Source organism: Mirounga leonina, unplaced genomic scaffold, assembly GCF_011800145.1.
Source record: "Mirounga leonina isolate KUSES-001 unplaced genomic scaffold, KU_Mleo_1.0 Mir_154, whole genome shotgun sequence".
Classification (NCBI taxonomy): Eukaryota; Metazoa; Chordata; class Mammalia; order Carnivora; family Phocidae; genus Mirounga; species Mirounga leonina.
Window position 1 is genome coordinate 21599332 of NW_023270389.1, and position 13885 is coordinate 21613216.

Below are 13885 nucleotides of genomic sequence, written 5' to 3' on the forward strand. Positions count from 1 at the left end.
CTTCTGTAATACTCCTAATAAGACACCTGTCATGTTTCATCCACACCTGTCATATTTCATTTACATCTGTAATAATTCCCTATGTGAGGTATTCAATAGGTTTTTGTTGAATAAGGTAATTCATTTAACAAATATTTATTGAGCATATACATTGTATAGGTATTTGGAATAGAGCAATGAGGGGAAAAAGACAAAAAATCTCTGGTCTGTGGTATAAATAACAGTATATATGTGCCTACTTTTATAACTAAGCTATAGCTTATTGTACTGCTCCTACTTTCTTGATCATACTGGCCTGAATGATTCTGTCTCTGATTGTAGCTTTCTCTGAGTCACTCATCTTCCAAATTTCATGGCCATTACAAGCACTTTATGCCTGAACATTACTTAAAGAGTCAGGTTATTTTTACCAAAACATTCCACAATTATCATTGAGTATGTTAAGCCAAATGCATTTGATATTGCCAAATACTACATAATTGACATATCTTTACAATTGCATTTCCTATCACTATCATTCAGAACATCCTTTTCTAAAGATTTTTATGATCTATAGAATGTGATTTGAAAATCAAAGGAATATAAAGCATTTTAAAATATTTCATTTCTCTTTGAACATGGATAATAACCTTTGAAAATATATATTTCTTGAAATGGTGTCATTTGGTATGAGATTTTATTTTGTGCTAATACAAGTGAAAGGAACTATCTGAGTTTTCATATATTTTGAAATAGATTCCATATAGTTGACTACAAAGAACTGAAAGGTTAACTGAAAGGACCTGTATCAATGAATGTAGTCACTCTTTTATGGTAAGGTGGCTTTATACTTTTATAAGTTTAGCAGAACCTTTTTTTTTCTTACCCCAAGAACCTTTGTTACACTGACTTGCCATATTTTTAAATGGGAAATTATCAGAATATTTTTTCAAGGTAAAGGAAGAAAGATATAATAATAAGTAACATTAATCAAACACCTCTAGTACATTGAGAACATTTCATGTTTTTCTCATTTTGCTGGTGGTTTAGAGAATGGACTTTTGAGGAAAAAAAATCTGAGATTCAGTTCTTGGCTTTGTGGCTTCCTAGCTGTGTGACTTTGGGCAAGTTACTTAATCTCACTAGTTCTTTTTTTTTTTTTTTAAAGATTTTATTTATTTATTTGACAGAGAGAGAGATAGCTAGAGCAGGAACACAAGCAGGGGGAGTGGGAGAGGGAGAGGCAGGCTTCCTGCCGAGCAGGGAGCCCGATGTGGGACTCGATCCCAGGACCCCAGGATCATGACCTGAGCCGAAGGCAGACGCTTAATGATTGAGCCACCCAGGCGCCCTAATCTCACTAGTTCTAAGGTCTTTTATCGGTAAAGCATGGCTAAAAATGACTTGAAAGGATTGTTATGCTAATTATATAGAATGCCTACAAGGCACCGTGCTATACACAGAGATGGTGCCCAATAATTTTTAGCTATTTTTATTACAAACAACATTGAAGGTAGGATATCGTTTATCCTCATTATAGATGAAAAGACTGAAAGTTAGATATACTGTTACTTAAACAATTGTATCCATCTACTAAGTGACAGAGCTGAAATTCTAAGTCTAAATTTACACTCTCTTATAGTTGATAGCTGCCTTCTGTTACAAGAGTAGAGTTGTTTTTTTTTACCACCAAATCTGAAAGGTGGAAATATTTGTATAGGGATGGGGAACCATTTTAGATTTAACTGCTCAGATTTGACATGCTAAATGCTTGGCGACCAATGAGTTCAAACCTGTTCTGACACTAAATCACTCACACAGTCTCAAAAATAAATTTACCATATTTGCCATCAATGAATTGTGATATATGAATTGTGTGTACACAAAAAGACACATGTACATACACAAACACAGCCACGCACACACTCACATTTTTAATGTTGGGCTGCCAAATGCATTATACTTATAAGTAAAATGTTTACCCATATCAATTTTTTAAGACTTAGTTTTTTTAGAGTAGTTTTACGATCAAAGCAAACAGGAAAGGGAGGCACAGGTGTCCCCCGCCCCATACATGTGTGACATTAACACTAATGTTATCAACATCTCCCAGCGGCATGGTACATTTGTTAAAACTGATTAACCTACACTGAAACAAAATCATCCAAAGTCCTAGTTTACCTTAGGGGTTCATTCTTGGTGTTGTAATTCTAGGAGTTTGGAAAAATGTGTATCGACATTTATCTATTATGATATCATATCGAGTATTTTCACTGCTCTAAAAATCCTCTGTGCTCTGCCCCCACATCATGTTGAAATTGGAATGTGAAATTTACATAGTTACCAATCTATATTATTAATTATTAATTAATTAGTAATGATACCATAGACTGATAACTTCAGAAATGATGTTGTTTCATCCCTTTAATCTTTTAATTTTAAAGTAAAATTGATTTGCTTTCAGAATACATTATATGTCTTATTTCTGATGTACTGAATATAAATGATATTTTTCTTCAGAGGCTTCGCTGGTAATGTAGAGTTCTTTTTTGGTTTTAATCTGTATCAAAAAAAAGATGTACAGTATGCTGCTATTCACAACCAAGTTTTCTTTTTTCTTTTTTTAACAGAAAGGATAGGTAAGAATCCTCATCAATCTTTCTGTCTCAACAATTCATTATAATAGTTTTTTTATTTGGTTCACTAGTAGAGGATCTACCAGACCCCATGTATACATTTTTAAATTGCAATTTGAATCCTTCATACTAAATCATTTTGATAGCTTACTTTTTCCCTTTGGAAATTAAAAAACTCAACTCTTGACTCAGTTTGAAGCAAATAATCCTTTTAATGAGAAGATGAACTCAGCCACAGCATTTCTTTGATTTTTTTTTTTTTTAGTACAAGTGTGTTAATTAGAAATGAGTCAATGGTAACAGAAAGAGTTGATACCCAATTTAATTACATTTCCTTGAAATAATAGAATTGGGTAGCTGGCACACTGTATTCTTTCTGTAATGCATTAAGAACAGTTTTGTATTATTAGCAAGAATTTACAATAGTTCAAGTAATAATTTATCTTGCATTAGATAATCTTTTCAGATTTAATTGAAGCTTAAGTGTAACATTGTTTCAGATTTGTATGATATGTTTGAAATTTTTTCAGAAAATGCAGAATTTTTGTTAAATCTACAAGGAATTAAAGACAAAAAACTTGGATTAATAGAGCAACATCTTATTAGTTAAAAAAGAATCTTGAAACATTTTAAAGTGCCAAGGTGACTGATTTAAGAGCTCTATATTAATGGCTAAATTAGGTGCCAATAAAATTATGTCCTCATAGGTCCAAACATTATACATAATCTGAATTGCCTTTAGATTGCATTTGAGGATCTAAAACTTAAGGATTAATGTCATCTATGAAGCTTTTCAATATTTAAAATCTATTGGAATGTCTAGTTCAGTGTTCATAATTTGATTTTTGTCAATTTTTATAAGCCCTTTGTTTTATTTATTTACAATTTAGGAGAAGAATTATGACAAAATTTACATTTATTCCTTCTTCAAAATAGCTGTTTTTACTATACATTTCAATTAAAATTCAATTCAATAAAAACATTTCTCTCTTAGAACTTTTTTATCCTAAAGTATTGCAGTGCTTTTCTCCTACCAGAAATATTTCTCCTAAATTTAGGAGAGCTGGAGGAGGATTAAATCTCTTCTTCAACATTAGCCAACATTCCTGGTAGGATTTGGTTAAACATTAGTGATGAAAAGATATGTTGTAAAGGGTGAATGAATATACAGTGCATAATTTCAAATCTAAATGACTTGAAGAATGAAGAACATATTAAAGTGTGTTATGACACTCAAGATACAATAGATACTAGAGATTAGTAGAAAAAATATACCTATTTATTTAGTCAAGAATATATTTTCTTGCCCAGTATAATGTGAAAAAAATTAAAAATACTTTCAGTTATAAAATAAGTGAGTGTGTAATGTGTTGCCATGAGCATTACATTAAAGATTCTTTCCTTGGATAATGTGTTCTCATTTGATACCTGAACTCAGATATTTCTGAAAATTGATATATGCTGTTACTTGTGTGCTGGCCACAGTGATGACTTTTTTTGCTTTATTTTGAAATATCTCCCAAGTAATGTATATTTGAACGATACAAGTTTGAGGCAGTGATGTGACTGTGGAAGGATAAAAATTCAAAAAAATTTATTTCTGCCTTAGGGATTAGAGAAATATGATTTTTAGGGCACTCTTTTCAAAACTACCACAAAAGTAGGACACAGACAGCTCATCAATACATACTTGGCTAACATTGTTTCATGTAAAACAAAGTTGACCTACAATGAGATTTTTAGGTTTAAAAAGAAAATGTTGAGAAATGATTGATTTTTCCTTTATTCTTTAATTATTTACTTTAATTTCTTTATTCTCAAGGCCATTTATCATGAATAATTAAATGGTAGCCATTAATTGAAACTCAGGTTTTAAAGGCAAAGAGAAATAGAAGTTTCAGCTAATTGTATTTGTAGGTTTATTCAGTTAGAGAAATACTAAATTTAAGTCCACAGGATTTTGAAAAAAATATATATATAACCTATTATATATTATTATATAAGTTATTATATAAGGACTATTCATATATACACACATACATATATAAGAACTATACATATATATACACACAAATTTGAGTATTTTAAAACTCATTTTCTTTTAAAATTAATTTTCCATGTTCTCACAAATAGCAGTTTGCCCAATAGTCAAAGAGATAATGAAATAGGGATTTAAAAATGAAAGTAAATTTTGGCCTAAGACTTGGAAGCCATGTTCCAGTCCTGATCATGGGAAACCTCAGTAAATGGCCTCATGGAGGTCATTTCACTCCCTGATTAATGGGTTACTTATTTGTTAAAAGAGAGAGGTTAGATTAGACTTCTCTACCGGCATTTTAATGACATGAAGTGATAATCAGAATTAAATAGTTAAAAAAGAAGTTCCAAAATTGTTAGGTGCTCAGTGAATATATGGCTTCTACTGTGAGTCCCTACCATAAAAAAAAAAAAAAATATATATATATATATATATAATTTACTTGTTCACATTATACTTGGCTACTTTGTTTCAATATATCATGTAAAACATGAATGATAACATGAACACATTATAAATAGGAATGCAAGTTGGAAATTATTTTTTTTCTTTTTTTTTTAAGATTTTATTTATTTGAGAGAGAATGAGTGAGAGAGAGCGCGCACATGAGAGAGGGGAGGGTCAGAGAGAGAAGCAGACTCCCTGCTCAGCAGGGAGCCCGATGCGGGACTCAATCCCAGGACTCCAGGATCATGACCTGAGCCGAAGGCAGTCGCTTAACCAACTGAGCCACCCAGGCGTCCCGCAAGTTGGAAATTATAACGAGAGATTAATAGCCTCTGTTTCTACCCTTTTCACTAAGAATATCTTAAAATTACAAGCATGCCATGAAATAATAAAATAAATTTATAGTAGCTCTGGAAATTTAGAAAAGTATGCTGTCAGCGGGGCTCCTGTTTAGCTCAGCATGTGACTCTTGATCTTGGGGTCATGAGTCCCACGTTGGGTGTAGAGAGTACTAAAAAATAAAACAAACAAAAAACACTTAAAAATAGCCAATTAACACATATTCGGGGGAAAAACAAGTATGCCGTTGACAGAAGAACATTTTTGAAGAACTCTTGGAAAATCGAAAGCAAGTGAAATCATATTGCAGGAATGGGAAAAAGCAGAAAAATCCACAGGTCAAAGCACATTTAGCAAGAGACTACTATAGATGTAAAAAGCTATTAAAAAAACTTTCAAGTTCAGAGACAGCATACACAAAAGGATCTGGAGGTTCAGGACCAGTTGTCAGAATAATTAATTAGGATTATATTTTAAGGACAGATGGGTACTGTATTCACCTTATCATGAGCAGCAAGCAGCAGTATTTACTCCAAGGTTAAATTTTGAAAACTGCTTTCAAATTGTGAACTACTCTCTGAGAAGGGTTCTGAGTATAAATATTGGGGTTTGAGAAAGAAGCAGAAAAGAGCCCAATGTAACCCAGATTACAACAAAGATAGAGGAATGGAATAGAAAAGGCGGACTGTGCATTCTACTCTTAGCCATCCAGCTTAAGCATTATGTATCACTTAGTCAGACTAATTCATATTCTGCTGAGACCACAGTGCTACCCTTCTTTTACATTCCCTTGAAGAAGAAATTTTATTCATCAAAGAAAAAGAGTCAATAAAACTAAGATCACAGGGATGCCTGGGTGGCGCAGTTGGTTAAGTGGCCAACTCTTGATTTTGGTTCAGGTCATTATCTCAGGGTCCTGCGATCCAGCCCCGTGTCAGGCTCCACGGTCAGCAGAGAGTCTGCTTGAGGATTCTCTCTCTCCCTCTGCCCCTACCCGCCCCCACCACTCATGCGCGCGCTCTCTCTCTCTCTAAAATAAATAAAATAAACCTAAAAAAAAAAAACTAAGACTGCAAATAAACAACTAATATTTGAGGAAAAAAATCCAACACCATAAAAATCAAGACACCATATTCAGTAATTGATACTTAGGGAAAAAAAAGTGTAGCATATACATCAGTCATTACCAGACAGCCCTAAATTTTCAGTGGCTTAGAACAACAATGTCTACAAATATGCAGTGTGCAGCTTTATCTCTGGGGCTTCTGATCTTTCTCATTCTCATTCTGTAACCCAAACTTATGGAATAGCCAATATCTAGAACATTTCTAGTAACAATTTCTAAGGAAAAGAGGGAGAGTGGAATCATCCTAGGATATTACTCATGCCACTCAGCTCACATTTTATTGGCAATGCAAGTCTCATGTTCATATTTAACTCCAAAGAGAGTGTGTAAGTGGTATCCTACTACATACTTGGACAAAGGCGGGGGTGGAGTGTGGGGGGCGGAGAATACTTGTGGACAGCTCTACTGAATAGCATAAGAAGTATAGTAAAATATCCTAGAAAGAATTGTCAGTAAATCATATCCATAAAACAACATATACCATGAAAAAAATTGAGTTCTAGAAAATTAAAAATATAAACATTAGATTAATAATAATAAACTAATAATAATTTAATGGTTACTTGATTATCAGAAAGGAAACAGGTGTAAACAGGGTTCATGGGGCTGTAGATTGAGCCACATTATCTCGTCATCTTTCTAATTCTCCCATTTATCTCTTAGACCTTTCTTATTCACCCATGTGGTATTATTAAATAGCTTTACCTTCTTCTCTAGAAGGTTGGAACCTGACAACCTCACATATCTCACAAAGACTCAACTAACACAGGCTTACCATTGCATTTTTGCAGCAATAGTATTATTTCCACTAAAAAGAAGTCTCATCATTTAAGACCAACTGTTGAAAGAATAAGCCTCGTTCAATGGACAGGGAGAGAGGGGAACCCACTTTGAAAGTTATGTTTAATTCTATCAATATAGAGGTTCTACAGATTCTTTAGGTCAAGGTGGAGGTGGAGGGATTTTGGTGTATTACCAGGGATTTATTCAAAACCAAATATTTATAGACCAAATGTAATTTAAGCCAAATACTTATATTACTCTATTTAGACCAAATATAAGACTGTCAATGAGAATGCTTCTGCTGACAAATGACTAAGCTCATGTGATATTTATATCAAGCCTCTTGCTAATTGAAATAAAATTAATTTATTTTATATTAAATCTCTTTTATATCTCTTTCTGTATTAATTTATTCTGGGTAGAAATCTTCTTATTCTATCCATAACATGGATAAGAAAAATATTACTCTGTTAAGCTTTCATGATGATGGCAGCAATGGCTTATTTTATTGTTGAATAGGACTTTCTAGAGAAATTGTCATTGAAGTTGCTCATACATTTCTGTTCCTCTTCAGTCTTGTCTTAGAAAATGAATGATGTGGCTACAAAGTAGAAAACTACTTTTTAACAAAAATGTATCATGTTTTTGAAAAGATAAAAATTTTGGAAATGTATTAAAGTTGTTCTATTGTTTTGCCTTTTGCATAGAGGACCCATAACATCTTTACATTCAGAGGCATCCATGTGTTTCTAAGAAATTACTGGATGGTTACTGAATCATTAGAGAGTGTACAAATTAGTGTTCAGGGACTTGAAATTTTCAAAGATAAATTCTTGAAAGTTTGACCTTGGTAAAATTATATGCAATTATTTTGCAAAAAAAGTAAAGTGATTCTAAGGGACATTGAACTTTATTATAATCCAGAAAAAAAGATTTATGATCAATCAGGAATCAGAAACAATAGATGGAAAATCTCTGCCAGAAAAGGAGAAATACCTGAATGACTTCAATACCTGTAGTTTGTAGACAGGAGAAAAGAAGGAGTTGGAGACAGGAGATATAAGAGGTGATGATTCATGTCATTCTCTCCCTTGCCTTTCTGAACTAGAGTCCTTTGTGGCTAGATCTGTTAGATAGATTGAAGGGAAAACTAAATGCAGGAAGGGTTTTATCACACTTCCTTTCTCTAACCCTAGGAGGAGATGACCCTCTAGGGTAGTTCAGCCCACGGTGTGTGGAGGTACAAAACACATCTGTAGTGGAGGCGGGGGGGATGATTATCGAGATTAACTTCAGTCACTTCCAAATGTGTTGCCAAGGAGGGTGCACAATAGCTTTGTAATCAGTAGTTCAGGACAGGCTGTCTAGATTAGAAAGCCATGGCCAGACCTCAGAATATTGTCCCAGGTCAGGGAATATCTATGTAGCCCTGAGTTAGGAAATGCTGAGAATGAAGCAGATTAACACAAACAGACTGTTAGTTCCCCAGCTACATACTTTAGGAGCAGAAACCAATAGGATTCCCAGGGAGGGGAGCACACTAACCACACATCAGTAAACACTGGCGGGCACTCTCCCTAAGAAGAGAATAGCTGTGCCTCAGTAGAGTCCAATGCAAGAGCCAACATGAGACTCATGTTGTAGGAAAGAGTAAAGGGAGGGGGGAATCTCATCTCATCCCTCTACTTTATCTTTTTATAGCTTCAAATGAGAATATATTTTAAAAGTTGGGCAAAGCTGAGATAGTGTTAAATGTTAAATGTACTTGATGGGATGATTAGGTCGTTTATAGAAATAAAGAGACTGCCGCATATCTATGTAGGACCATGAGAACATTTCCAATGCCACTGCAAAAATAATGATAAAAATACATCATTGTAAATAAACATGTGTTTTTACATTGGGAATTTTTTTAAGTGGATTGTAAGTTAAACCTTGAGGATAACCACATTAAAATATTTTGATTTCAAGTAAATTTAATAATTATAAAAATAGAGCAAAATACATAGTAAAATTTTTATGAACAGAAGTGCTAATTGTAATAAATATCTAGTATATAACATTAAATTAATTGTAAAGAAAATCAGTGATTATGATTTGAAATATACTTAAATTCATAGCAGGAGAACTGCTATTTCAAACATAAATGTAAAAACCTTATAAAGTTACATTGTTTTAACTAATAGTTTAGAGATGTGGTTTGATCTATAATTTTGCTAATTCGAGGTACTTAAAATGGGAAAATATATAGACTCTAGAGCTGGATCAATTGACTCTGTCTCTAACTAGTTGTATGAACTTGGTTATTTATTAGCTTTTTGTTCTTCAATGTCCTCATACGTGAAATGGTAATAATTGCAGTACTTACTTCACTGGACTGTTTTGCAACTAAAATTAGAAACTATTCTAAGCTATATAAAGTGATTAGAACAGTGCTTGGCACATTGAAAACACAGTACAATCCTGACTTGTATTATTGTCTTCAACCAGCGACCATCAGAAAGACTCTGTAGCAAATAATGGATTTATGCAAATTTATGAAATACTAATTCAAAATCAGTTAAGAATTCTTTTTCTCATTTTTGGTCTTCGAAATATTTAAAATTCCAATTCCAAATGTAGAATCACCAGGCCAGTGCATCATTGTTCCAGTTTAAATTTTGTTTCTAAGTGATTTTAGCTCCGATTTTTGAAGCAACTTATACAAAAATAGATGAAAAAAAAATCACACGCATTTTTGGTAAGCTGTGATACATGTTTTGCAGAATTATTTTTGAATATATTACTTAGAATTATTCAAGAAGTTTGTGAAATATTTTCATACATCTAGTGCTAATTAAAGCTAATATGAAAGGATCTTCAGCTCAGGGATTTTACAGAGTTCACTAGCAATGGGCAGAATCTGGACGCTAATAGCTATATAGGCTTATCTAGGCATATGCAAGCTTAGAGCTCTCTGATAATTAAAATCAACACGTTTATAGCAGGGACTCTGCTTAATTATGGAGGTGCAGAAATACTTCCCTTACCCTCAACAGGCCTGTTATATTTGGTTAAAATATATTCTTTAAGGTGGTATTAACAATTATCCTCCACTTTTAGTGCCTCTGCCTCTGCTTAGGATAAGAAAGTATAAGAGAACATCATTCCCAATGTAGCAACCAGGAAAATAAGATAACTTACAAACTCATAGTTTCTTAAAATCCTTCCTAGAACTGAGGACATAAAGGAAACATAAATGAACAAAATCCAGTAGGTGTGACGCACTCCTAGGAGAGAAGAAACCCAAATCTGCTTTTAACCTGGTAGAGCAGAGATGGGAGGAGAAAACATCCATTCACGAGGGCAAGAAAAAACAGAAATTAAAAAAAAAAAAAATATGGCTTAGTGAGGGTTAGCGTGGTGATGTAGAATCCCTAAGGGTGCACTGGCCACAAAAAGAGCTTGCACCCAACCACCAACTCCTTCCCATAGGACTTCATCAGGGCACACTTGGAATATTGGGACAGAGCAAGAGATGAGAGAAACTCTCCCTGCCCAAGTGCTCCAGCCTTCAAGGCAATAGTTCCTCTAACTGACATAAGAGTGGGAGAGCTCAGAGTGACCTTCCTTGAGGCTGAGGCATATTCTTGCCAGCTGAGGATAGGGCAGCAGTGAGAGAAAACTTCTGGATTCCGTGTGTCATGGAGTACATGACAGAAACTATAGGAGGGGTAGGGGCAGGGGTGCTGAGACTAGCTCCTGAGTTGGAGGCACAGGTGTTTCTGCTGAACTCTGAAGGCAGAGAAAAGAAATGAGAAAATCTTCTAGGTCCTCTGGGTCTCCACTGCATAAAGAGTGTGGTTGCTGGTGGCTGGGCAAGGGGCAGGGGTGCTGGAAGGTGCAAAGTGAGGTGCAGGTATGGAGGATTGCTTATGGCTGATGATGGGACAGTAGAATTAAGGTAAGTGCCCTATGCACCCATAAAAGTTCATACTTGAAGATGAGTTGAAAACTTATTCTACACTTTGATATCTTTCTTAATGTCATAAATTACATTTGAATTTTCACATAGTGACACATAAACTCCATAATCCTAGGGACTTGATTCCTTCACACCAATTCCTTCAATACCGAGGTCATACTGTTTGTCTTTCTGTTTCAAAAGTCCATCCTTCTTGTTGACTACCCAATTAACTTCTGTTTTTTGATCTGAATGAAACCTCCATTTACTTAATCTTGTGCTGAGCTGTCATAAATATAAGTAATTACATTTATACGCTCATGTAATGACCATAAAAAATGATCATAATGAATAATTAACTTATTTCCTGTTCAAGTTACTCTCTGTCTTCCCACATTATCTTTTATACTTCACAAAAGATACCTCGCTTTTTCCAGAGCAGTGGTACTCCAGCATTCTATATTTGCTGTCTTTCTACAAATAAAATACGGAAGACTATAGGTTTTCCAATATAAGGGAAGGATGCCTCCATTGCAGTTTTGTAGTTGTTGTTGTATCAGATCAAAGAGTTGTGTGTACCTACTTTCATTAGGGATGGTTCTCGTGTGTTTCTTAAATTGTAATTTTTACTAATCATGGAATGTATATTTCAAGACAGCAGCTTTTAAGGAAAAAAAAAACACTAATTTTAAGTCCTGGTTTGGTCGTATTTTCTGTTAGCTTCAGCAAGTATTTTACATTTATATGATTATAGTAATAATCTCATTGATAAGATTTTGATGGGAAATAGAATGTAAATGAATGGAATTTGTATTCTCTAAGTACCGTGTCTATTAAAGATATTCTGTTATTACTCAGAAAGTTCTTCAAACTGATCCTGCACTTTACATCTCTTTGTTTTATTTTATACATTTGCATAGAATCTCCAGAATGCTAGGGGACAATACTGATTAAGTATATTCCCTTTTCAACAAAGCAGTGTATTTGAAGACTATTATCATACCCACATAAGTATCTTTTTTCTCTTGCAGCTGATGAATTCCCATATGTCCCATCGTTCTCTGCATTACTCATTATTTTAGGTTCTCTACTTGGACTAATGGAGAAATCTTATAAAGATTGTAAAATCTTTATATAGATTGCCCCTAGGTAAATGCCTCACCGTTGAGTTTTTTAACAATAAAAAATCAAAATATAGGTTAATTTTTTTAAAAGACCTTTTTTTTTTTTTTTTTTTTTTTAGAGCAGACTTAGGATCACAACAAAATTGAGAGGAAGGTTTCAGAGATTTTTTATATACCGCCGTCCCCATACATGCATAGCCTCCCCTGTTATCAACATACCCACCAGAGTGGTACATTTGTTACAACTGACCAACCTACATTGACATATCATTGTCACCCAAAGTCCATAGTTTACATTAGAGTTCACTCTTGGTATTGTGCATTATATGGGTTTGCACAAATGTATAATGACATGTACCCATCATTATAGTGTCATACAGAGTCTTTTCATTACTCTAAAAATATTCTGTGCTTTACCTTCGCATCCCTCCCTTTCCTCTAACTTCGGGCAACCACTGATTCTTTTACTGCCTCCATAGTTTTGCCTAGCCAGAATGTCATGTAGTTGGAATCATACACTATGCAAATTTTCATATTGGTTTCTTTCAGTTAGTAATAGAAATTTAGGTTTCTTCCATGACTTTTTATGCCTTGATAGCTCAGCTGCTTTGTGTAAAATCAAGAAGTGCAATCGCTGGATCTTGTGATGAAAATCTGTTTAGTTTTGTAAAGAGACCACCAAACTGCCTTTTAAAGTGGCTATACCATTTTGCATTCCCACCAGCAGTGAATGATATTTCCTGTTACTCCATATTATTGCCAGTATTCGTCATTGTTTGTATTCTGGATTGGGGCCAGTCTAAGAGGTTTGTGGAAGGAATTTGTTTTAATTGGTATTTCCCTGATGACATATGGTATGGAACATCTTTTTATATGCTTATTTGCCATTTGTATATCTTCTTTGGTGAAGTATTGTTTAAGATCTTTGGCCCATTTTTTATTGATTGATTGAGAGGGAGAACAAGCACGGGAGGGGCAGAGGGAGACAGAATCTTAAGAAGGCTTCGCGCTCAGCCCAGAGCCCGACACAGGGCTCAATCTCGGGACCTGAGATCATGGCCTAAACTGAAGTCAAGAGTTGGATGCTTAACCAACTGAGCCATCCAGGCACCCCTATATTTGGCCCATTTTAAAATCAGGGTGTTTGCTTTCTTATTGTTGAGTTATAAGAGTTCATTGTATATTTTGAATGACAGTCCTTTACCAGATATATTTTTTGTAGATATTTTCTCTCATTCTATGGCTTGTCTTCCAATTCTCTTGATATTGTTTTTCACAGAGCAGAAGTTTTTAATTGTAATGAAGTCCAGTTTATCAATTATTTATTTCATGGATCATGCCTTTGGTGTTGTATCTAAGGGGTCAATTGCCATACCAAGGTCATCTAAGTTTTTTCCTATATTCTAGAAGCTTTATAGTTTTGCATTTTATGTTTAGGTCTATGATCCATTTTGAGTTAATTTTGTGAAG